The 24,170-nt window shown below is 40.9% G+C and overlaps 1 protein-coding gene across 2 annotated transcripts in view; it reads right to left on the bottom strand.

The window, feature by feature from the left end:
- GAREM1 (GRB2 associated regulator of MAPK1 subtype 1) overlaps positions 1–24,170 on the bottom strand; it is a 101,895-nt gene that overhangs the window by 58,579 nt on the left and 19,146 nt on the right. The window lies entirely within an intron of this gene.

Genomic DNA, 24,170 nt, shown 5'->3' with positions numbered 1-24,170 from the left:
CAGGGTGGTGTTTTAGTGTAAGGGTGATGACTAACTCAGCATAAACACTTTATTTGACATTAAGTCTGTCTGGATAGGGAAAACCCATCCTGGAAAAAAAAATCAGGAGGGGTCAGAAGAAATAAAATGGAAAAGAGGAAAAATATCTTTTCCCCCTAATCTCTTTTAGCTATATACTAACCTTGGGTGTCACATGGTGCAGTAGAACATACGAAGTTTTCAGGTTTAAGTAGTTTTTTAATTTGATGTGTCCTTTTAAATTTCATTTAGGCACAACAGCTTAGCCAACTGTACATTCACCGATTTAAAAGGTAATCTGTAACCATCACTAAAATGAATAAGCTATGGTTGGAATTGTAATGGACTGATTTTTGACTTTGTGCTAGTATACAGTCAGACCATGCAATTCTAGTTACAGAACCATACTATTGTCCTCTGATCTCAAACTTGCCTTTTTTTGAATGCAGACAGTCACACTTTCAATACATTTTAAAAAGGCTTGCACCCTTCCTCTTCCTAGATTTTTTCAGTAATCAATTTCTCTTCCTGTGAAATACAAAAGTGACAATTGTTTTTATCCCAGAGATGTTCCCATTGACTAAGAAATGTTTATGAATGACTTGCAGTAGAAACCGCAATGGGTGTAAAACATATGATATAAAATGGATTGTAAAATTCTGAATAGATACTGCTGCAATAGTCTTAACTACATTTCAAAATGGGACAGTTACTTGCTTGAAATAGAAGAAAGGAATTAACTTTTTGGACCTTGGTGGGTAGAAGAAGAGTAGAAGGAAACTTTTAAAAAATATGAAGTCTTAGATAGAAAAGTTTATAATTATTTTTAATTAACCCCCACCCCCTAAATTTCCTATATTCTTACAGATTTTTGACTAATGCAGGTGGAGGCACACACTTCGAGTAAACAGCACATAGTAAGTGCATGAACTTTTCTAATTCCTGATGGGCAAGAGGTTAAATAGTTAATGGAGGAATCCATTACCTAAAATATGAGACTTAACATCTTTACCCATTATCTCCAAAGATTTGCTTAAAGCTGTGCCACGCATGTGACTTGAATTCCTCTCAATAAAGTAAATTAATAAAGGAAATTGAGAAACAAGGAAACTTCTGTTGAACACCCTTCCTTCAAAAGGTTTCAGACAAACATCCTTTTTCTCAAGGATAAGAGCTTCAAGAAGTAAAAAGAATATATAGACGTTTACAAAACTAAAACCCAAAGTTATACTGGAAAGGACAGAAATGAACCAAAAAACTAAGAACTACAAAAACATGACATGACAATGTCATCTCCAGTTTATTACATATATTTTCTCTGGCCCATACATTAATGGCAGCTGCTCTATGCCTTGATAGATCTTTCTTCTGGTAGAGGAAAGGAAAAAAAGAAATCCACAGACTGATTTCTCAAAAGCATTTATACTTCTTCATACAGGTCTGATTCAGTACTCCACTTCTTATGTTAAGCACCATGCTTATTAACAAAGACCGCCCTTAGGCTACTTCTACACTAGGAGTACTTTCTTTATCAGTATATTATACCAGCAATTAGTTCCTAGCATAGATGCAGCTAGATCAGCAAAGCTGTGTTTTTGTTTGTTTGTTTGTTTTTTTACCAGTATAGTAGCTCTCCTTGCCATCCGAAACAGACTATACCAGTAAAAGCACATTTTTGCCAGTATAACTGTGTCCACACTAGGGACTTTTGCCAGCACGGCTACATTGGTCAGAGATCAAACCTCATCACACTCGTTACTGACACAGCTCTATTAACAGAAGTCTGTAGTATAGACGAGCCTTAGAAAACCTCCCATTTTTTTAAGTCTACCCTAAAGTATTCCCAAGTACAATTATACTCCACCTTCTCCTGAGACCAAAATCTATTAAACAGATTTGTCAAGTCCATTGAGTGTTTAAGACGAGTTTCATTCTATAATCTTAATGTACAATATTTCACCACAATATTCAAATCTGACAGCCATTTATTGAAAACTTTTTGCACCTTTTAAACACAGCAAATATAATTAAAGATTTATTCAAAATGAAATATTTCATCTTACACTAGACTAACAGAAGGGAATGGATTTTGCTGTCAAGGAGCACTATTCATGCTCTTCTTTCATTATTTGGTTTGTAAAAAAAACCACAAAGAAGCACATGTAAATGTGATTTTGTAACTAAAGCACAGCCTTCCAATTTTCCTTTTGTGCTGTCTTTTCTCAGTTACAATATGAAAGTTATCTGATATCGACCGAGAATTTACATCACAGTTTTAGAAAGATGCAGCGTTATCTGCTCTTAAACATCAAGACTTGCAAGGACAATATTTCACTGAAATTCAACAATTATCTTAACAGCAGTTCTGACTGGTAATAGCATATAAAACAGGAATGCTTTGAAAGTTATAAATATTTATGAGACACAACGTGGGTGAGATAATATCTTTCATCGGACCAAATTCTGTTGGTGAGAGAGAAGAGCTCCGCGTAAGACTGCCTGTCTCACCAAAAGAAGTTAGTCCAATGAAAGATATTAGCTCACCCACCTTGTCTCTCTAATATCCTGGGATTGACACAGCTACAACAACACCACACAAATATTTATATCAGTCAAGTTTATATTCTTTTAAATCAAGTAATTAAAAAAAATATTTCTTCTGGAAGCTTCTGGCTCATCTTGGGAAGCTGTTTTTTTAAGCCTGGGTATATATATTCCAAGAAGTGATGACAAAAAACGGAGGAAGATATATAGAAAACCAAAATAGATAATACACCTGCTCATTGGAATAAGTGCATTTTTGAATGTTAATCACTGATTGCCTTTACATTAATATAGTCAGAAACTTTGCTTTCACTAAGTGTCCAGTAGCTCAGGGAGGAGGGAATGCATACAATTACTGATGCTTCCATGAGCTAGATTTTTCATCCTGATTTTATTTAGATATGCTCTAGTGAGCAAGAGCATTATTAAAGGATCAACCATTTCCCATGCGAAGCTTTAGCTCAGATCTGTTGGAATACACTACTAGTCTTTCATGTGATTAGAATAAATTACTAAATTAAGTCCTTGCATGTCTGCACCATTTAATCCAGATTCAACAGATGGTGAACGTGTGGAGTATTAGCTCAAGTGCCCAGATCAATCTTTGAGCTATTCTTTTGCTGGTGGCTGGTAAACAGATGCTTTGGAGCAGGCTAAAGCAAACCAAAATCCTTTTTATCCTAGTGCATTCTTCTTTCAATTAACTTACACCTAGTGTGACTGGTTTACACTACCATTTAAATTATTAGAACTTCAGTCTGTACACCCCGGAGAGAAGACTTTTTTATGGTAGGTCAGAAGGGTATATCCAGTTTGATGGTTAAGTGGCTCTCTGTGGTACAGCAATATTATAATGCACTTATTTTTATATGAGCAGATTTTACAGATACTGAGTACTCAGAGGTTCATCCTTTTAAACCCATTCACAGTTGTCTCCTGCAGAGCAAAAATCCAGTCAAAACAAGAAAACTGGTGGATACTAAAGGATCACATTGCATATTCTTATACAACCACAAGATTGCAACCATCCCTCCCATGTGGGGGAAGTGGTAGGTGTGGCATATCTTGACTTTAGTAAGACTTTTTATATTGTCTCGCATGACCTTCTCATAAACAAACTAGAGAATTTCCAGATTTGATTGAATGCCATGTTCAAAATGTACTGTGCTACAGTCTACAGACAGACTCCATCGAGTTGAGTGCAAGACCTCATTTGCTCAGGCAACAAGGGAGGAACAACTTACACTTAACAGAAAGATGAATATCAAATTAACTTATACAAAGCTGTTTACAGGTCCTTAGCTAATGCTATTTTTATATGAATGCATTACCAGACTCCATTTCTTGGATTATATGAGATGTTCTCTAGACATCACTGCAAATAATTTCACAAATTTCCAGTGCTCTCCCATTCTCTCTCTCAAATAGTGCCAGAAAGGAGGTGCTTCAGTTTTTAAAATACAAACTTTTGAACATGCTAGCCAGTGTCCCCCAATTTTTCCTAAGCATTTCCTTCATCTCCCAGAAAGCTAAACCTATTCTCTCAAGGACCACTGCATGACTTGATAGCCTAATTTGTGTCCTGCACTACCCAAAGTGCATGTCAAAACACACTCTAGATCACCTTTCTGGAAAGCCTTCCAGTTTTAGCTCCACTATGATGGACCATAACAATAATGCCATTAGACAACACTCCATTATTAACAGCAGTTTTTACATTAACTCCACTCATCAGGTATGAATAGGCCAGGAAATGGAGGTCAGTCATCACCTCAAAGTCTCAGATACACCTATACATTAAATTAAGGGGGGGAAAGAGTTTGGAGTTTCTGCAGTGGCCTCACTGGAGCACTTCTACAAAGATGTATATCATGTCTCCCAAAAGTAATTTCCTGATAATGTATACTCTGGAACATTTTCCTCGGGTTTAGTTCACCGGCATGGATGGAGGCGGCCTCAGAACAAGAGCTGGTACGCATCTGTGTGTACATCACAAGCTTCCAGTTTTAATTCAGATTGAAGAGCACTGGTGATGGGAGAAGTTGGGGGGTTGTTTGAAGGCCAGAAGAAGGGGTCCATGAATGTTTTTTTGTTTTTGTTTTTTTCAGTTATAGGTTGTAAATGTTTGATGATATGGGTTCCAAAACGGGTTGTTAGGTGACAACTAGGGTTATAATCGGTGGGGTTCTCTTTCTCCTATATTGAAGCAGCTTGTCTTGTGATATTTGTGTGGCCCATTCCTTAATGTGATCTACTTCTCTGATGCAATGTCATTGTTTGGTGAAGGTGGTTTAAAGGTGTGTATCCCCCACACATGAAAGAAATCTTTCCCAAACCCCCCTCTTCTAGCCTTCAAATAACCACCCCCAACCTCCAAGTTCATTATCAGAAGCAAGCTCCCCAGAGACCAGAACACACCAACTTAAAGTGGCATCAGTTCCTGCCAAACAACAGATGTAAAACCTGCAGACATATCTCCCCTGCTACGATGTTCAAAACCCCCCACCACCCACCTTTCAAGATGCTTATCACAACATGTGGTGTCTCTCATTCAATGCATTATATGCCCCAGCAACTATCACTACGCTCTTCAATAAACTCACCCTGAAAAATGACAAAAAACATACACTCTACCACCACAAAGTGATCCTTCCATATCTGACCTATCCATCCTCCTCCTCCTCAAAAGAAACCTACACAACACCTTCAAAAGGCGAGCTGAGAAGTTAAATTCATAACTCTGCTAGACACTAAAAATCATGGTTTCCACAGAGACACTGGTTTTATGGCTCATTACAACAATTTGTAACTTACAACTGCAGAGAGAGTTCTATATTTTTCTCATGCTACAGGTGATGCCTATAGGCTCTACAGTTACAGCTAGAGGTGTAATTTCCAGCTCTGGGAGAGGTACATGCGCTAGCTTTCATCGAGCTAGCATGCTAAAAACACCAGCTTAGCTACTGCGGCACAAGCAGTGGGATGGGCTAGCTGCCTGGGACCCTGGGTGCCGACTACCCCTCCCCACTGCTCATTCCACCACAGCTACACTGCTATTTTTAGGGTGCTAGTGCACCTACGTCTCCCAGAGCTGTAAATTACATCTCCAGCTCTAACTGTAGAGCCTATAGGCATCTATCACTCTGGCTAGATTGTGTGTGTGTGTGTGTGTGTGTGTGTGTGTGCGCGCGCGCGCGCGCATTTATTATATCACTTAACATCACTATGTCAAAATCATAATAATTCATGCGAGATATGCCATGTCAGATACTGTTAGAAAGGCTATAATGTGCTAAGTAAGATGATAATGTTTATGTTCATGTGTTATATGTGTAATGGAAGTTATGGATATGTTTGAGATATCTGTATTTCAAATTGTGCTGTGTCTGGGCGACACCCCAGACAGGATGGCTGCAGCAATAGCCTGCTTAATGGCCCATTAAGAAATTCACAGGTACAAGGGATCCAGGGGGAGAAGCCAGGAACATACCTGATGAGGCACCAGGACTTACTCATGTGACTCTGGGACTCCATTTTATTCCTGTAAAATTCCACAAGCAGCATGGCAAAAGCCAAAGGACATAAAAGGCAGCTGCACAACATCCATTTTGTCTTTAGTCTGTCTTTCAGTCATCACCTACCTCTGGATCAACTCATCTACAACTGAACAGAACTGAAGCTGTGAAACAAAGGACCGAGACCCATCCAGGTACTGGATGTATACCAGAGGGACAATACAAGCCTGCAAGCTCCACAATTCTTCTAGAAACCTGATATATATGGTCTTTCAAATCATTTGTATGTATCTGATTGCTTTAATCCTTTAACATTTCTCTTATTGTTTGTTCCTTTTTATAATAAACCTTTAGTTTTAGTTACTAAAGAATTGTCTGGCAGTGTGGTATTTTGGGTAAGATCCAAACTTATATTGATCTGGTACTGTGGCTGACCCTTTGGGGTCAGGAGGAACCTTTTTGGTAAAGAGCATAGAGTTTAAATAACTGGTCTCTTTACTGGACCTAGTGGCTGATTGGGAGCCAGAGACTGGAATGCAGTAAAAGGGGCTGTGTATATTTTTATTTTGGCTTCTTGGTATCCAGTGTGGGGAATCAGAAGCACTGTTTGTGACTGGTTGGGAAGTCTGACTTCAGTGTCACCCACCAGTGCTGGGAGAATCTGATCTCCTTTTACAGCCTGCCCTGACCTTGGCATTTTCAGGTGGCTACCCTAGGCATGAACGGGTCACAGCATCAACTATAGGATGAGAAAAATACAGAACCCAGAGGGCATGAACGTAGGTCTTGGTAGGTAAGTAAAGGAGGAAGTGATTTTAAAACGATCATTTATTGGTAAATGTATTAATCATTTGAGCTTTTAGTTTTTACATTTTATTTAAAGTTTAGTTCACCTTAAAGGAAAACCACAGACACACAGAGCTGTAAAAGCAATCAGGTTGCCAGAGAGCCTGGGAGAAGCTAACACATTTTATAACAGATACCGCATTACATCCACCGTGCCCACGTTTTCTTTTCTCACAATTACATACAGTGACTCTCAATATTAGATTTCTCAGTTTTTTGTTAGATTGTATCAACAAATCTCAGTTAAATTTGTGTATATGGCACGCACTGTGGTTGGTGGTATAGGAATTACAAGACAAATAAGAGAAGGTTTTCTAAAGTGCCTCAGGAGTCCCTGTGCTAAGTAGTTTGCACTCTGAACAGACAGGAAAGCACGTGGATGGTACAGCTCTGGTCTTTTGTTTGTTTTGATTTAATAATGGGTTGGCAACAAGAGTTTTATTGGAAAGAATTAACATGTACTTGTCTCAAATGTTTCATTACCAAGCTTTTATAAAAGCAACCCACAGCTTTTTAAAAGTAACCCACAGTAACTTTTTATAAAGTAACACACAACTTTTATCCTGTGTACACTTTTATTTATCTACCGTATTTCCTCTAAACTCTGCACACAAAACTCAGTTTCTGAAGAGGATGAACCAAAAGGAATTCCAAGGGAAAAGGTGAGTGCTGAAAGGGACGTAATTCCTCTGCACATGCTAGGCAACCCTGACACCAGGCAGTTAGCAGTCCCGTCCCCACTACAGATTGCGAATAGTGCCTTCTCACACTGTAGGCCTGCCTAATAACACAATGAGCTTCCTGCAGCTATACTCCCTGGTAGCACCACATAGGATTGATATTGCCTGATTAACAAAAGATGCTTTTCCTTAGTAGGGAAAAAAGGAAGGAAGCAGAGTGTCCAATTTAATAGGATTCTACTGTCTACACCAAAGCAATCACATTAACTACAAATACAGTGCCACAGAGTATTAGGAATATAATCCTTTAAGCCGATGGTTCCCAAACTGTTCTGTAGGGTAGGACCATATCTTAATGAAGATATTGTTTTGTGGACCACCTTCCCATTCACAGCCACTTAATATCCTTATAGTTGCAAAAGCAATTACTTAAACAGAACAGAAACACATTTTTAGCTTCATTTAATTTATTTAGCAGCTGGAAACAAGGAACATAGCCAGTTCCATGTCACCAGCCAGCTAGCTCTCCACAGACCACAAACAAGTGGTCCACAGGCCACAGCTTGAGAATGTTTGCTTTAAAACTAAATACCACTAGGAATTAGTTAGCTAGACAAGATTTTAAAAAAACAACAGTGGATGAAATAAGTCTAAACTCCTCAGCTCCACATAAGCATAATTAATGTAGCCAGCTATCACACTTAGACTGACCTTATCTTGAAAGGGGGCCAGAGGTTACAGACGTTGTTCAGGAAAGGAAGCTACAGAAGGAGCTACTGTATTTGCTTAATAAATTTACTGCCTAGACTGCTGTCAATGGATTTTGTTCCAAGAAACTGTACAAACAAAACAGTCTTTGCAGACTGGAGTGAGGGGAGGAGAAGGAAAAAAGATTTGATCTTATGATCCGTAAAGTTGACCAGCTGAAATATGCATGGACTGTCTGGGGAGCTCATGGAGATCTTTTGAACTTTTCTGACAGAACTTGAATTTTACAACCTCAGATGAGATGAAGTACATTAAGTGATTTAAAAAAAAATAATGTTCACTCAGAACTTGGTAAGGTAAGTAGTTTTCTGTAACAAACAGAATGAAACTAATCCCATTTTTTGGTTAAGTTGAGCACAACTTTTTGGGAAGTCTTCCACCTTCAGTAATAACCATTCAAGTACAGTGTAATAGTTTTTTCCAGTGGAAATTACACACTTTCCATCTCTGTGAGTTAATTTTTTTTAAAAAAAGATACTTTTATAAGTATCAGGGAAAAAGACCATTATATTAGCTAATATAAAATATTTTTTTAAGTTCAGCATGAGCTTTGAACATTTTTCAATAGCTTTGGTCTACTTCAACTTGCAGGCTCAAACAACATTCCCACGTCATATAACGTAAAGAACTTTCTTCAGAGACTTAAAATTTCCCTTCATCCCTACAAACACATACATTAACAGTGTGAATCTGAAGGTGCTTTAAGATTACATGAATACTAACAGAAGTTTTTCTTCCTTCAGTTTCAAATAAAACACTAATGGGAGATGAAGGCAGTAACTTCTAGCTTTGTGAATGCAGAGCAAGCCAAAGAGTAATTAGGTTTTTTCCTTACAGTCAAGGTAAGTTGTCATTAAATTCAATGTAACTAATATTCCCAATAAGGTACATGGAATGAAGGGTGTATGTGGCTATCACTGAAAAAGAAAGCATCCATGTTATACAAAAAAATTATATAAATATACTAACCACTAATTCGTCTCCCAAAATAGTCTTTTAAAAGAAAAACTTTGGACAGAATACGTTACACTTAGTGGGTGGTAAAATTCAGTGTACATGCCAATTATTAAGGGAAGCTTATTTTAGACAATTAACTCATCTACAAGTGCCCTTTGTAGGCTCCTTACAACTGCACCCTATCAAGGCAGCGACTACCTTCCAAACAGACTCATTTGTCCTACAGAGATGTTTTTTCCTTCATCCATTTCTGCTAAGGTAGCGAGATACATCTAATCAGCTACATTTATTTTTTCTTTTCATAATAAAAAGAAATCAGACAAACAGGTTCTCAATTGCTCACAAAAATCCAAAGATATTGCCACAGAATCTGCCCACCCACCTCCATTTCTGTGCATTCAGGGTTTCACAGATATTTTAGAAAAAATAAGAGACTCCCACCAAGTGGTTTCGAAAACAATTATCTGACAAGTTTCATGCTGGAGTCAGGAAAAGGTCATCTGCCTGTGGTGCAGGGGTACATTTCCGAAGTGGATACTGTAAAGCAACCCTTTTTTAGGAATTTTAAAAAGAAATCCAAAACAGCAATGCTATATAATTATATTTAAAAAAACTGAGAGATAGTTTGATGGAAATAGTAGCATGGCCCAGCTCCCAATTCACACAGACCATTCCCCAAACCTCTTCACTGTAGGAAGCCCTGGCTAGTGCAGTGGTCTAATACTTCCTTCTGCAGCTGGTCTTTAAGCCTTTATAACCAGGGGAGTTGAAGTCACGCTCTAATCTCCTAAATGTGTAAGAATCAACAGAGCTCCCCTTTGAACACCCAGTCTACGCCAAAGCACAGAACAGATTGTTTCAAATGACAGCTGCATTCTGGCAGAACACATAGATTCTCTACCAAGAATGGAAGGCAGGAAGCACCACTCAGTCAAGGGAAGAGGCTGCCAGCCGGGGGCGGAGGGAAGGAACTCTAGTTTGAATAAAAGATCAGTGTGACACCAAAAAAGTATATCTGTATTGTCTGTATTTTGATTGTATCCCTCTTTCTCCCTCCCTCTGTATGTAGCTTGTCTTTATAAAACTGACAACTCTGTGGTAGGGGCTGTACTTTCCTGTGCATTTGAGTAGTGCCCAAGACATCGTGGGTGCTATTGAAATATAAATAATAAATAATTCTCTGAATAAACTGTATTCAAAATTAATGACACCCTGATGCTAAGAAGTGGTGCAGAGATATGCCCTTCAACAAAGTCAATGCAGATTCCTTTAGTTAGTCCATTAAGTAAATGAGCTGTAATCTGCTAACATTAGTCACAGATATCACACTACTCACTCTCTCTCTGTGTGTGTGAGGGTGTGAGAGAGAGAGAGTAGATAGAATTCCACACAAGTCAAGAGGGTTGCAATCACTTACACCAGGTCTGAATTTGGTTCTACACAATGGCCAGTTACTTAAATCTAATTCCTTTAATAAAAATGGCTTCTTAGTTCTACTGGTGGTGAAAAGCAATATGACAAGTTTGATCCCAAGTTTCAGCAAATTAGTTTAAACCAACACATTTTCATTTGGAAGTGAATACTAGGTTCAGCTTAAAATTAGTTGGTCAGGTTTTTTTTAAAAAGGGCTAACGCTACATGTATTTTCCAGCTGCAAAACTAAGATTTTTTTTAGGGGTTCTTCTCTTGTTCTATAACAGAGTGAAAAAATGTTAAACTTAAAAAAAAAAAAAAAAAAGTTATTTGTGGGTTCTACACACTACTGGAGTCAGTTCTGAGATGAGCTAAATTTTATTTTTCCCCTCATTTCAGTTGAGAAAGCCCTACACAGTCAATGAACTAATCAAAGAACTAATTGATAAGTGATCATTAATATCTGGGGACAACTACATCTGACAATTTTGAATTTTTACACTTCTCAACCATTTAATTTCTGTATAAAGTTGTTATAAACTGGAGTTCACTGTATCTTAAAATTCATGTTACACATATTACACAACACTTAACTATGACTGAGCGCTGTGCAAAACATCCACATTTGTTTACAAATGGTCTGAAGAGCACTGTCCAAAACCCATGAAAAGCCTGCACCAGCCAACTTCAGTGGGATTAAGAAAGGAAGGAAAACACATCTGGGATGAAGAACTTCTAGAGGAAGTGGGCCAACCCTCGTTGGTTGCCTTTTGGAAATAGGAATGCCATTAAAAACTTAATTCAGACCAATTCTAATACTATTGGGTCAATATGTAGTGATCCAAGTGTTAATTTGAAACTGGAAACTTCCAAAATCTCAAAAGAGCTCAAACTCTCTATACATCTACATTTCACTTTTGGGCTGAAACAAAACAAATAGGAAATTGCAATCCAAAAGAATAATTAAAGAAAAAGTGCCTGAAAAGCAGGTGCTAGGAGGCAGACTGCAAAACTATCTTGATATAGTATTCCTGCTCTCTAAATGCACTGATTAAATCATGAATTTAAGATTGTAAATTATTTTCTTTGTTGCTTGGTGTAGCGATTTTGCCAGAAGTTGGGACTCAATGATAGGGGATGGATCACTCAATAATTGTCCTGTTCTGTTCATTTCCTCTGAAGCATCTGACACCAGCCACTGTTGGAAGACAGGGGTTAGATGGACCATTGGTCTGACCCAGTATGGCCATTTTTATGTTCTTACAATTTACAAAACATTGTGTTTGCCAGAAATAACATGAAAATGTTCTTGTAATAGGACAAGATAATTGCAGCTTAATTATACTCAGCAATCCCCAATGCAACAATAGAATCCAAACTTCTCTTCAAGATTTCTGTGGTGTTAAGAAAGTGAAGGGTAAGACGGCTATTTTGAGACACTACAACACAGTGTTCTCTTAACTTTGTCTGTCTGCCCACAGGCACTGCACGCTGGAGCTCAAGTGTCAGACTGCTACAACCTGGTCCAATCCTCCTCTCTGGACAGATGCACGTGCTTTAAGGCCTTCTGGGTCTGGGTAGTGACTGATGACTATTCCTAGTTTCGGAGGGTCTGAGATACAGTCCTGGATGCAGACTCCATGTCTGACACCCTACTTGGGCAGTGGGACCTGGCAGCCTAGCTCCCTAGATCCTGGGACCACTGCCTTGGCCCTCCTACCCTGCAAGTTGTTGAGACACATTCCCCCAGAGTCCATCTGCTTATGGGAACTCTGGTTTTCTAGTGAAATCCTTCAGGGACAACACAGCAGTAAAACAAAGGATAAAGGCTTAGCAAAGAAATTTCTTAACCAGAGTTTCAAGAATTAAAGCAAGCACTATAGAGTTAAAGATCTTTGAAAAACAAACAGTCCCTGAATGCAGCAGTTCCCCATCCCACCCGCAAATCTCACCTTATATCTCCCGCAAGTCCTGGGTTTGGTCTGCATTTCAAGGCTAGACAGTTCTTCCTGCCTTCCCTCTTCTTAGCCTGGGCATCAAATATGTGGCAATGGACTGGACCCCAGCTTAGAGAAGCAGTCCCCCTTAAATACCCTCTGACTCCTTTTGCCATGTGGCCAGGCTGAAGAGTTGCAGCCTCTTCCTTCAGCCAGCCTTTTTCTAGAAAGCTTCTTGTTCACATGGATGGACTGACAGCCGAGTGACAGAGTTGATGGCCCTTCATGGCTCTCTGTTAGCCCTCTGAGGTGTCCCAGACCCTGCTATGAGCACACAGTATCCAGAATAGACTGCCCTCGTAAGATTAGACTGGTTTTCAACACCACTTGGGTATCTAAGTCAAACAGGAAGGTTGTAAAGCAAAGGTCACAGTGAAGGTTACAATCACAAAATGGCTTAAAGGATAGCCATGTATGCTGCAGCAGCTAGGTTTAGAGCAGAGCTAAGACGATCCACCCACCCTCCCCCCAACACACAAACACCCCTTTGTCTGCATGACTCATACACCGGGCTGGTGCCTCCCAAATGAGCAGGCCTCCTGCTTAGGGTGATTTGTATCTTGTGAGGTCTCCTCACTCTCGGAGGAGATTAACGGTACGTGTACACTGCAGCTGGGAGTGGGACACCTAGCCCAAATAGACAGACTTGTGATAGCTTGGTTCAAAACTAGCACACTAAAAATAGCAGTGTGGATGCAGTGGCACCAGCAGAAGCACAGGCTAGCCATCCAGGCACAGACCCACCCGACCTCCTGGGTCTGAGCTCACGTAGCTAGCCGACCTCCCAGCTGCAGTGTAGGCATACCCTCAAAGGTCTGTAGGCCTAGGTACAAAAGGGAACACACCCCCTTTACAATTACTGCAGCACCCGGCATACCACTCCAAGCTCTCTGCTGCCACCATTCTTGTAGAAGCCTGCAGCAGAAGCTCCTGTCTCACCATGAGGGAGCAGAACAGACATATGAAAAAGAGAGATCCGAGAAGGAGGGGCTCCTCTTGGTACCAAAAGTCTAGCAACCTCCAGAGTGAGAGCTACTTGCAATAATGAGAAACAGCAACCCAGACTGTTGGTCTCTTGGAAGAAAATGTGTTTGTAAAAATGAACAACAAAATCTAGAATGTATTCATTACATTATTGGTCTGATTTGGTTTTGAAGCTGTCTTTAATACAGAGCAATTTTTAAGCCAATATACAATCTCCTAAGAAAATGGATTTGGTCATCATTTTCCATCTGAGTAACGCACTCTATTTACCTTGTTTCTTTATACAACTGTGTACAAGTTATACAATGGAAAGGTAACTGTTTAACGTAAGGTTAAAATAGCCTAGTAATCTTCCTGTTTAAAGTGCACCAACTACTACTACTGGTCAAACAGATATTGCACAAAGACAAATACCAAAAAGCATAATGCAGTTTGTAAAAACTGTTCTTTGTGGTTCTTGTAAATCTTACAAAAAATCCTTTATTCAGAATTCAATGTTTTCAGCTCTGCCACAGAAGTATGAGGACTAAGTTCATAGCACCAAATAATTTTAAACAAAGGGGGAGCAAATGAGCATCTCTAAAAGTGCTATAATTAGGAACAGCACAATCAATACAACACAGACATCAACTCCACAAATATAAATTGGGTCAGTCACCAATATCTGTTGAGAAGTCAGTCTGATAGCAGAAGGGGGGAAAATCCTGTAAAAGATCAAGCAAGCTGAAAAGAAACATCTGTTCTGTTCTCTGAAAGGTGACCAAATCTTTGTACGAGTCTCAGCAAATCTAGTGGCTCCTTTGCACATGCTGATTTCGATACTGGGCTAGTTTCTACAAACAGGTGATGATTAAGCAAAGATCAAAAACATTCAGGCGATGCCACATTCATGCTCAAGAGGACAAGCAACAACATAATAAAATGTGGCATATTGCCAAACTGCCTCCACTGACAAAAGTAATACCTCATTTCAACTTTACAGCCAGATGGAAAGTGCTGTATTACTATGTCAATGTGGGGATATTTTTGGTGGTCTTGTAAATCACAGCTATAACTAATTTGTCTGCTCCTTTAGAGAGATAACTGCTGTATGACAGGAACCCCATATTGACATTTCAGACCTCATTATTGTCATGACCTCAACTCTTCCTCCTTTCTGCACTGGCAATGATTTTGAGGTACAAATGTCATTAACTCCCTAGAAAGACAAAGTGGGTGAGGTAGTATCTTGTGCTGGACCAACTTCTGTTGGTGAAAGAGACAAGCTTACACAGAACTCTTCTTGAGGTCTGGGAAATGTAATCAGGCCTGGTCTACAATACAGAATTTTGTTGATGCAAGTTACGTTGACCGCTATAATTACATCGCTTGTGCATGTTCCCACAATGCTCCTTCTGTCGGCGGAGCGTGTCCACAGTTGGTGCGCTAGCATCGGCAGTGAGAGCAGTGCACTGTGGGTAGCTATCCCTCTGTGCTACTTGCCACTTTCTGCAGCTAGGAGTAGTGGGAAGGTGGAGTGGATTGCAGTGCATCATGGGTGTGGGCTTAATGTCTCATGATGCAGTTTTTTCTCTCATCATTCCATGGGCTTCTGACTGCATTTTGCACTATTTTTCAATGATCCCTGTTCACTGTGCACCCACCTTGTCTGCCTGAAAGGATGGATCCTGCATTCTAATGTTTTGGTCACTGTTATGAATATTTCGCAACTGGTCATGCAGCAGATCATGAGCTCCCAGCCTGAACAGAAATCCGAGGTGCCTGACCTGCTTTGTGTGATGGAAAGAAACAATGCCAGATTACTTTTGGCATTCATGGAGCAGCTGCACACAGTGGACTGATGCTATGGGGCTTGCGAAACAAGCACCGAGTGGTGGGATCACATCATCATGCAGGTCTGGGATGACAAGCAGTGGCTGCAGAACTTTCAGATGTGGAAAGCCACCTTCCTGGAACTGTATGTGGACCTAGCCCCACCGCTGCAGGGCAAAGACACCAGAATGAGAGCTGCCCTCTCAGTAGAGAAGCACATGGCAATCACTGCGTGGAAACTGGCAACTCCAGACTGCTACTGGTTAGTCACAAATCAGTTTGGAGTCAGGAAGTCCACTGATGGGGCTGTATGGACGCAAGTGTGCAGGGCCATTAATTACACCCTGCTATGAAGGACTGAGAGTCTTGGAAATGTGTGTGAAATAGTGGATGGCTTCGTGGCAATAGGATTCCCCAACTGTGGTGGGATGACAGAGGACAAGCATTTCCCAATTTTAGCCCCAAACCATCTTGCAACAGAGTACATCAATAGAAAGGGGGTATTTCTCTATGGTTTTGCAGGCTTTTGTGGATCACTGTCGTTGTTTCACGGACATCAGTGCGGGGTGATCAGGGAAGGTGTATGACACATGCATCTTCAGGAACACTGGCCTATACAAAAAACTGCAATCAGGGACTTCCTTTCCAGACCAGAAGGTTCCAGTGGGGGATGTTGAAATGCCCATAGTGATCCTGGGAGACCCGACGTACCCCTTAGTCCCATCATGCATGAAGCCTTACATGGGAAACCTGGACACCAGCAATGAGTGCTTCAACAATAGTCTGAGCAGGTACAGAATGACAGTTGAATGTGCATTTTACAGAGCCCACTGGCACTGCCTTTATGGCAGGTTAGACCTAAATGAGGAAAATATTCCCATGTCATAGCAGCCTGCTTGCACTGCATAATATTTGTGAGGCGAAGGGGTGAAAAGTTTCCCACAGGGTGGAGCGTTGCAGCTGATTTGAGCAGCCAGATACCAAGACTATTAGAGGGGCACAATTGGTGGGGGCTATTCAAATCAAGGAGGCTTTGAGGCACCACTTTGACAATGAGCATCAGTAATGTGTCCTTCTATAAAAAACTATATCATGCTTTGTAATCTTGCTGCCTTGCATGAAAATTTCGATGATTGATTTCTGACCGTGATGTGTAGTCTCCAAATGTTTCAATTGCCAGGGTATATTAATCCCAGCAGCAATCACCATGTGTAGGAGACAAATAAAGATTGAATATCTTTCAGAGAGCATGTTTTTATTAAATACAAATTAACAACACACAGAAAATGCTTGGTGGAAAGGGAGATAGCAGTGAAGGGCAATCTCCTAAAGGCGGCTCTCATAGTTGTGTAGCTCCAGCTATCATTTTGGAAGCTGTCGGAAGGGATGGAGTGAATGGGGTATTATGACGGGCTGGGAGGATGCAAGGAATGTGTGGGAGGAGTTTGGGGATGGCATGGAAAGCCATTGGCTGTATTGCCTGCAAGGGGGGGGGGTGAGAATGCATGAATTCAGTCTGCAGCGTTATTAGTGACTTTAGCAACTGTTTGCTCCTCCATGGATTTTACCATGCGCTTGTGACCTGCTATCACTCACTCCTGGTTTTCCCTCCTCTCCTGCTTATCCATTTTCTGATTTTTGGACACAATGTGTTTCCATGCCCTGTGTTCTTGTTTTCAGTATCTGAGTATTGAAGCACCTCTCGAAACATATCCTCCTTGCTTCTTCTTGGTCAGTTCCTTATCAGGCAGAGGCGCTCTGCCTGTGTGTGTATGGGGCTCTCCTAAAGGCTACATCTGCAGATGCAAAAGAAACAACAAACAGAAGCATGATTGTTAGTGCACTCACAGCATTGAATATTATAGTAAAAAAAATACACCTCTTTTCACTGTCCCTTGGCAAGCACACAGCTCGGCAAATGCCCTAAACATAGTGAGTTCAGCCCAGGGTGTGTGCGCTCAACATGGGGGAAAAGGGTCTTGGTGGTTTTCTAAGGGGATCACTGCCAATGACCAGGGACAAAATTGTAAATTCTGCCACCATTTTCCACAGGCAGGGGAGGGCGGTGAGGGTGTCATTCAAGCCGATATCTCACTCCTGAGGGTAAGCAAGGATGCACCTCCTGCATGTGTGCGGCTTCAGATCAGGTCTCTATGCTGCTCGCCTGTGTGTTGCTTTGGTCCCTGCGCAAGTGATTGCTGATTGACATGGGAGAGTTCCCTACAAAGGGGGAAGGAACAAAGCAGCTCTGCCAAGGAACCTCTGGCAAAGGATTGGCGAGAACCTCCAGGAAAGTTTCCTAGCGATGTCTCTGGAGGATGCCCTTGAAATTAACACACTGTTCCACCCCACTGCATAGGGGAATGTGAAACACAAGCAAACACACCTAGTCTTGTACATTTCTGTCCCTTAACCCACTTCTAGCTTATAACAAAGCAAAGGACATCTTTACCTCACATAACCAAACAGCATCAACTCAAAAAGATTACTTACCCAGGCTCCCTCTCCCGCATCATGCACGCCAGAGATGGAGTCCTGAGACTGAGTCAAATCATCCTGGGTCAAGAAGAGGTCCTGGCTCGTCATGGTACCGGATGATCCTGTCACCTGTCCCATCTTGCCCTCCAACTCGACCTCCTCATCCACCACTTTGTCCTCAGGGTTGATTCTGCTGTCCGCTGTCTCTAGCTCCCCAGAAAGTATCCATGGGGCTGTTGGCAGTGGGATAGCCACCAAGGATGGCGTCCAGCTCCTTATAGAAGCAGCAAGTCTTCGGCACAGCACCAGAGTGACGGTTTGACTCCCTTGCCTTCTGGTCCTTCAGCTCCTTTATCTTCACATAGCACTGATGCATCTCATGTTCATAGCCCTTATCCAACACGCCATAAGAAATCTGACCGTAGGTATCAAAATTCGGCTGGAGCAGAGCTGGGACTGCACAGTCTCCTCTCCCCCACAGACTCAACAACTCACCTGAGTCAGCTGAGAAAATGCGATGTGAGCTCTCCATGCTGAGCAAACAGGAAGTGGAATTTCAAAAATTCCCAGGCCTTTCAAGGGGGAGGGGCTAATGCCTGTGTACTTCACTTTAGGGCAGCAGAGTTCGAACTGCTGACCACAGCAATCAGGATGGGCATTGTGGGACACCACCTGGAGGCCATTTACAGAGACATAACCATGCACAGTGTCTACACTGACACTTTGTCAATCTAATTTTGCCGTAAAAAGCTCTACGCCTCTCGTCGAGGTGGTTTTATTTTGTCAGCAAAGCGGGACAGTTTTGTCGGCGGGAGGAGCATTGTAGCGTGTACATCTCCACTGTTTTGTCAGCAAAAGCTGACTTTTGTTGACAAAACTGTAGTGTAGACAAGACCTTAGAGCGTCACAGCTAAATACAAGGTGGACCAGATTGTTTAAGTAGTTAACACATATTTTAAGAGATCATTTAAGGTGACATGGCCAATTAACGTGCACAAGACCTTCAAATGACTTAAATTCATAATTTTTCTAGACACTAAAAATCATGGATTTAATAAAGACACTGGATTTATGGTTTATTACAAAAATCTGTAATCCACTAACCCCCTTTTTCGTCCTAAAACTGCAGAGGTGTTAACTGGCCACTTCCCCTTGAATCGTTCCTTACAATATGTGTTTACTTATGCTACACAGTCTGTTCCATCTTGTATTTAGCTGTGACACTCTGAGTACCTTTCCCAGACCTGAAGAAGAGATCTTTGTAAATTCAAAAGGTGTTTCTCTTACCAACGGAAGTTGGTCCCTCACCTTGTCTCTCTAATATTCTGAGCCAACACTGCTTCAACAACACTTTAAACAAAGGGAGATTATCTCTTTACTTGATTGTGCCAGCACCAGGTAAACTCACATCTAAATTAATCAAAGATGTGCAGAAATAGTTACAAATGCATACTGCATATGTAATACTTTACAGTTGCAAAATAAGGCTATATAAAGGATGACTGAACTCAGAAAAATATGACTCTAGCCTGATACGCATCTGTAGAAGTGGTATTATGGGATTCCATATTTACAGTCTTAATAGTTTCCATAACAGATGTAACTCAGTACATGATGAAAAGTAGCATAAACTTATGTTTGTCACTAAAGCAGGCAGATGTGACTGAATACACAAAAGGGACGGTTCTGTTGAGTTAGAAGGTACTGTGTAGAAATAAGACAATATGGGATACTAGCATAACTGCATCAGCAGCACTCAAGCTTCAACCCACTGCCCCTGACAGGTTAGCTAGCTCCAGTTTAAAGCAGGACTTAACTTGAGCTAGTAATGTGTGTGCACAGAGATGTGTTGGGGTAGGGGCAACATTCAAATTAAATCTTGTGCTAATACTTCAGTGAAGACCAGATCTTAGTTTGAGGGAGCTGGATTCTACGTTCCAACCAGGAACACCTATAAACCCATTGCTGTTGATGGTTGTAAGGGAGGCTCTAGTTTAGAACCTTTATAACCGGTGATGAGACACCTGGATGTAGAGAACCCAGGCTGAGTTTGCAGGGTTGGTAGTTTGTTTGTTTGATTTTGAAACTCACTACATCCAACATGGAATCAGCTATGCAGATATAAGTACCTTTTTAGCGGTATAACTGTTTCCATACTAGAGGATGCACCAATTTAACTATAATCTGTTTCTAAGTAGATCTACTTAGAGCCATACAATAATTATGTGTAGATAATCCCTAAATTTTCAGAGTAGGGCCACATACTGATTTTATTTATCTTTGATTAAACATTAAAAGGACTTCAGAGAATCATATTCAGAAGTGACTTCCATTATTCCTCTTGGACATGAGCCCAAAGTTCTGAACAGTGTATCCAAACAAACACACACACACACACACACACACACACACACACACACACACCCACCCCAACCACTTCCTCACATTCACTTTTAAAATCCATCCTTAATTGTTATTCACCTACGTTTCATCCAAAAGCAATATCAACAGAAAGCCCAAAAAGGGAGATAAAGAGTACTTTCAAATGCTCAAAACAAAAAAGCAGATTTGTCAAGTGGGATTTACAGGAACACTCAGCACTAGCCTAGCTCTGGCTTCCATTGACGTCAAAGGGAGTTCTGCCATTTGTGGCATAATAGTTGTACGAATGTCCAAGACTCCATTTCAGGATACTGCAGTAAGAGTTACTTTAGAAGTGCATGTATTACTACTGTATGAAAAGTTTGATCATCTCAGAAGCCATTTGAGAAATGTTTCACCTTTGCTTTGTCATCTGACCACAAAGGTTACGGGTTCTACTCCACCGAACATTGAACTTAAAATATTGCTATTACCAACTGCTTTAATGCAATCAGTATTTTCATACTACGGTAAAGAAAGAAAATGTGTCTTTCTTCAAAAAAAATTACTGAGACAAAAAGCACTAGAAGTATGAGTCTTTGGCTTAGATACATGAACAACTTCCAAAGTCACTTTTAGGTATTTACATTTAATGATGCTTAGTGCATCCCAGACCACTTATACGCTCTCTAGGGATGGCGTATGTTTCATCATATAAGAGTATAAAATTATAGCTGCATAAATAAAAATAAAGTCCAAGAGAAAGTATAAGAAATCTACGTCCCCCCTCCTGACTACTTTTTAAATCAAAAGGCTCAGAGAAACAATCCAGGGCTTAACGTAAAGGCACATGTTTGTATTTATTATAAATGGTATAATGCCATATTACATGTCATTAGATTTAGAAAATTTATGCTTACATTTTATCAACATCTGTCATATTTTAAAGACCTGGAAAAAAAGGCTAACACTTCAATTCACTGCTGGCCCAATCAGGAGAAGGAGCACTCAGTTTCAGCATTACCAAGATATATTTGGTTTCATTTTTGTTTTTCAAAAACTCCATATAAAAATTACATTATTAAAAAATCTTGACAGGCCAAAAACAACCCAAGACATTTGTATTGTTGACCTCCATAAAAGCTGTCAATACTGAAGCCTGGGGCAATGGTAACCAATCAGATATCAAATTTCTGCTTCCTGATTGGCTATACATAGGGGAAGATTTTAGAGCCACTAAACTTCATCAGCTCTTAGAAAGTCAGTTTAAAAGGAGGTGCTCTAGTTAATTTATAGATCAAAATGAAGACTGCCAGGTATTTCCGATGAAAATGCTTTCTTTCAGAACATACAATAGCTGCAGTGACTTCAGATTTTGAAGAGCAAGATTTACTGACCTTAGAAATATAGCCACTGGGTGGCACAGAATGGGAAGGAGGCGAACATCCCGCAGTGCTGAAGGAACAGGTCCAAGACTATTTATAAGAATTGGACATACACAAGTCCATGGGGCCGGATGCAATGCACCTGAGGGTGCTGAGGGAGTTGGCTGAGGTGATTTCAGAGCCATTGGCTATTATCTTTGAAAGCTTGTGGCAACAGGGGGAGGTCCCGGAGGACTGGAAAAAAGCAAATATAGTGCCCATCTTCAAAAAAGGGAGGAAAGAGGATCCAGGGAACTACAGACCGGTCAGCCTTACTTCAATACCTGGAAAAAATCATGGAGCAGGTCCTTAAGGAATTCATTTTAAGGCACTTGAAAGAGAGGAAGGTGATCAGGAACAGTCAACTTGGATTCACCAAGGGAAAGTCATGCCTGACCAACCTGATTGCTTTCTATGATGAGGTGACTGGCTCTGTGGATGTAGGGAAGGCAACGGATGTGATATACCTTGACTTTAGCAAAGCTTTTGATACTGTCTCTCACAGTATTCTTATCAGCAAGTTAAAGAAGTATGGGTTGGATGAATGGACTATAAAATGGATAGAGAACTGGCTAGAGCATAGGGCTCAATGAGTAGTGATCAATGGCTCCATGTCTAGCTGGCAACCGGTCACAAGCGGAGTGCCCCAGGGGTCGGTCCTGGGGCCGGTTTTGTTCAACATCTTCATTAATGATCTGGAAGATGGGGTAGATTGCACCCTCAGCAAGTTTGTGGATGACACTAAGCTAGGGGGAGTGGTAGTTACCCTGGAAGGTAGGGATAGGATATAGAAGGACCTAAACAAACTGGAGGATTGGGCCAAAAGAAATCTAATGAGGTTCAACAAAGAAAAGTGCAGAGTCCTCCACTTAAGGAAGGAAGAATCCCATGCACAGCTATAGACTGGGGACTGATGAGCTAGGCAGCAGTTCTGCAGAAAAGGACCTGGAGGTTACAGTGGATAAAAAGCTGGATATGAGTCAGCAGTGTGCCCTGGTTGTCAAGAAGGCTAATAGCATATAGGGCTGCATTAGGAGGAGCATTGCCAGCAGGTCACGGGAAGTGATTATTCCCCTCTATTCGGCATGGGTGAGGCCACATTTAGAGTATTGTGTCCAGTTTTGGGCCCCCCACTACAAAAGGGATGTAGACAAGTTGGAGAGAGTACAGCGGAGGGCAACAAAAATGATTAGGGGGCTGGAGCACAGGACTTATGAGAAGAGGCTAAGGGAACTGGGCTTGTTTAGTCTGCAAAAGAGAAGAACGAGGGGGGATTTGATAGCAGCCTTTAACTACCTGAAATGGGGTTCCAGGGAGGATGGGGCTAGGCTGTTCTCGGTGGTGGCAGATGACAGAACAAGGAGCAACAGTCTCATGTTGCAGTTGGGGAGGTCTAGGCTGGACATTAGGAAAAAGGTTTTCACTAGGAGGGTGGTGAAGCACTGGAATGGGTTACCTAGGGAGGTGGTGGAATCTCCATCTTTAGAGGTTTTTAAGCTGCGGCTTGAGAAAACCCTCGCTGGGATGATATAGCTGAGGTTAGTCCTGCTTTGAGCAAGGGGTTGGACTAGATGGCTCCTGAGGTCCCTTCCGACTGTAATATTCTATGATTCTATGAATAACCTTGATTCCACACACACCCCTCCCATTTATACAGTGTGCTTATCGATCAAGCTTTAAGTACATTTACAATGAATAAAAACAACCATGATCACCACCACCACCAATGTCAAACAGAGATGGGACCAAGAATGTACCTGGCTTGTTCAGTCAACATAACTCCCTTATCAACCAAAAAAGCTCTCAAGCCATCTGTCTAGTACCATGTGTGTCCCATCCCCTATCACCATAGTAACTGAACACCTTCCAAGGATTTAGAAATAGAAATAACTAATCTCTCCCACTGAGAAAACTGATATCAGTACACACAGTGGTAGCCCAATCAGTAGATTTAATACCTGCTTATTACTGAATAATTCCCTTGGCAAAGTAAACAGTTACTAAATTGGCACAGAGGCCCAAGACTTACATCAGCGGAAGCTAAACTTAAGAGAAGACACTTCCACAGCTAGGTTGACGCAGGGCAGCTTATGTCAACCTATCTTTGTATTGCAGACCAGGCCTAAGATTTTCTAAGGGAAGTGCTGTCCGTAATTATAATATTCCACTACTCATAAGCTACAATAATTATCACAATGAAGTGCACAGAATCAGAATCCTCCTTTTACTCCACCCATACTATTTAATGTGTTCCTGGAAGCATAACTTTTATTCGACCCCTTTTGGACATTTGGTATGTTAACATACTTCAGCATTTCATTCAGCTCACATAAAACTTTTGAAGAGCTACAGTTATAAAAATCTCCTTTTATG

Source organism: Emydura macquarii, unplaced genomic scaffold, assembly GCF_026122565.2.
Source record: "Emydura macquarii macquarii isolate MOO-44397 ecotype Brisbane River unplaced genomic scaffold, CSIRO-AGI_Emac_v2 contig_212, whole genome shotgun sequence".
In the NCBI taxonomy this organism is placed as follows: Eukaryota; Metazoa; Chordata; order Testudines; family Chelidae; genus Emydura; species Emydura macquarii.
Note: the sequence above shows the minus strand (reverse complement) of the source record. Positions and strands in the feature narration are given on the sequence as shown.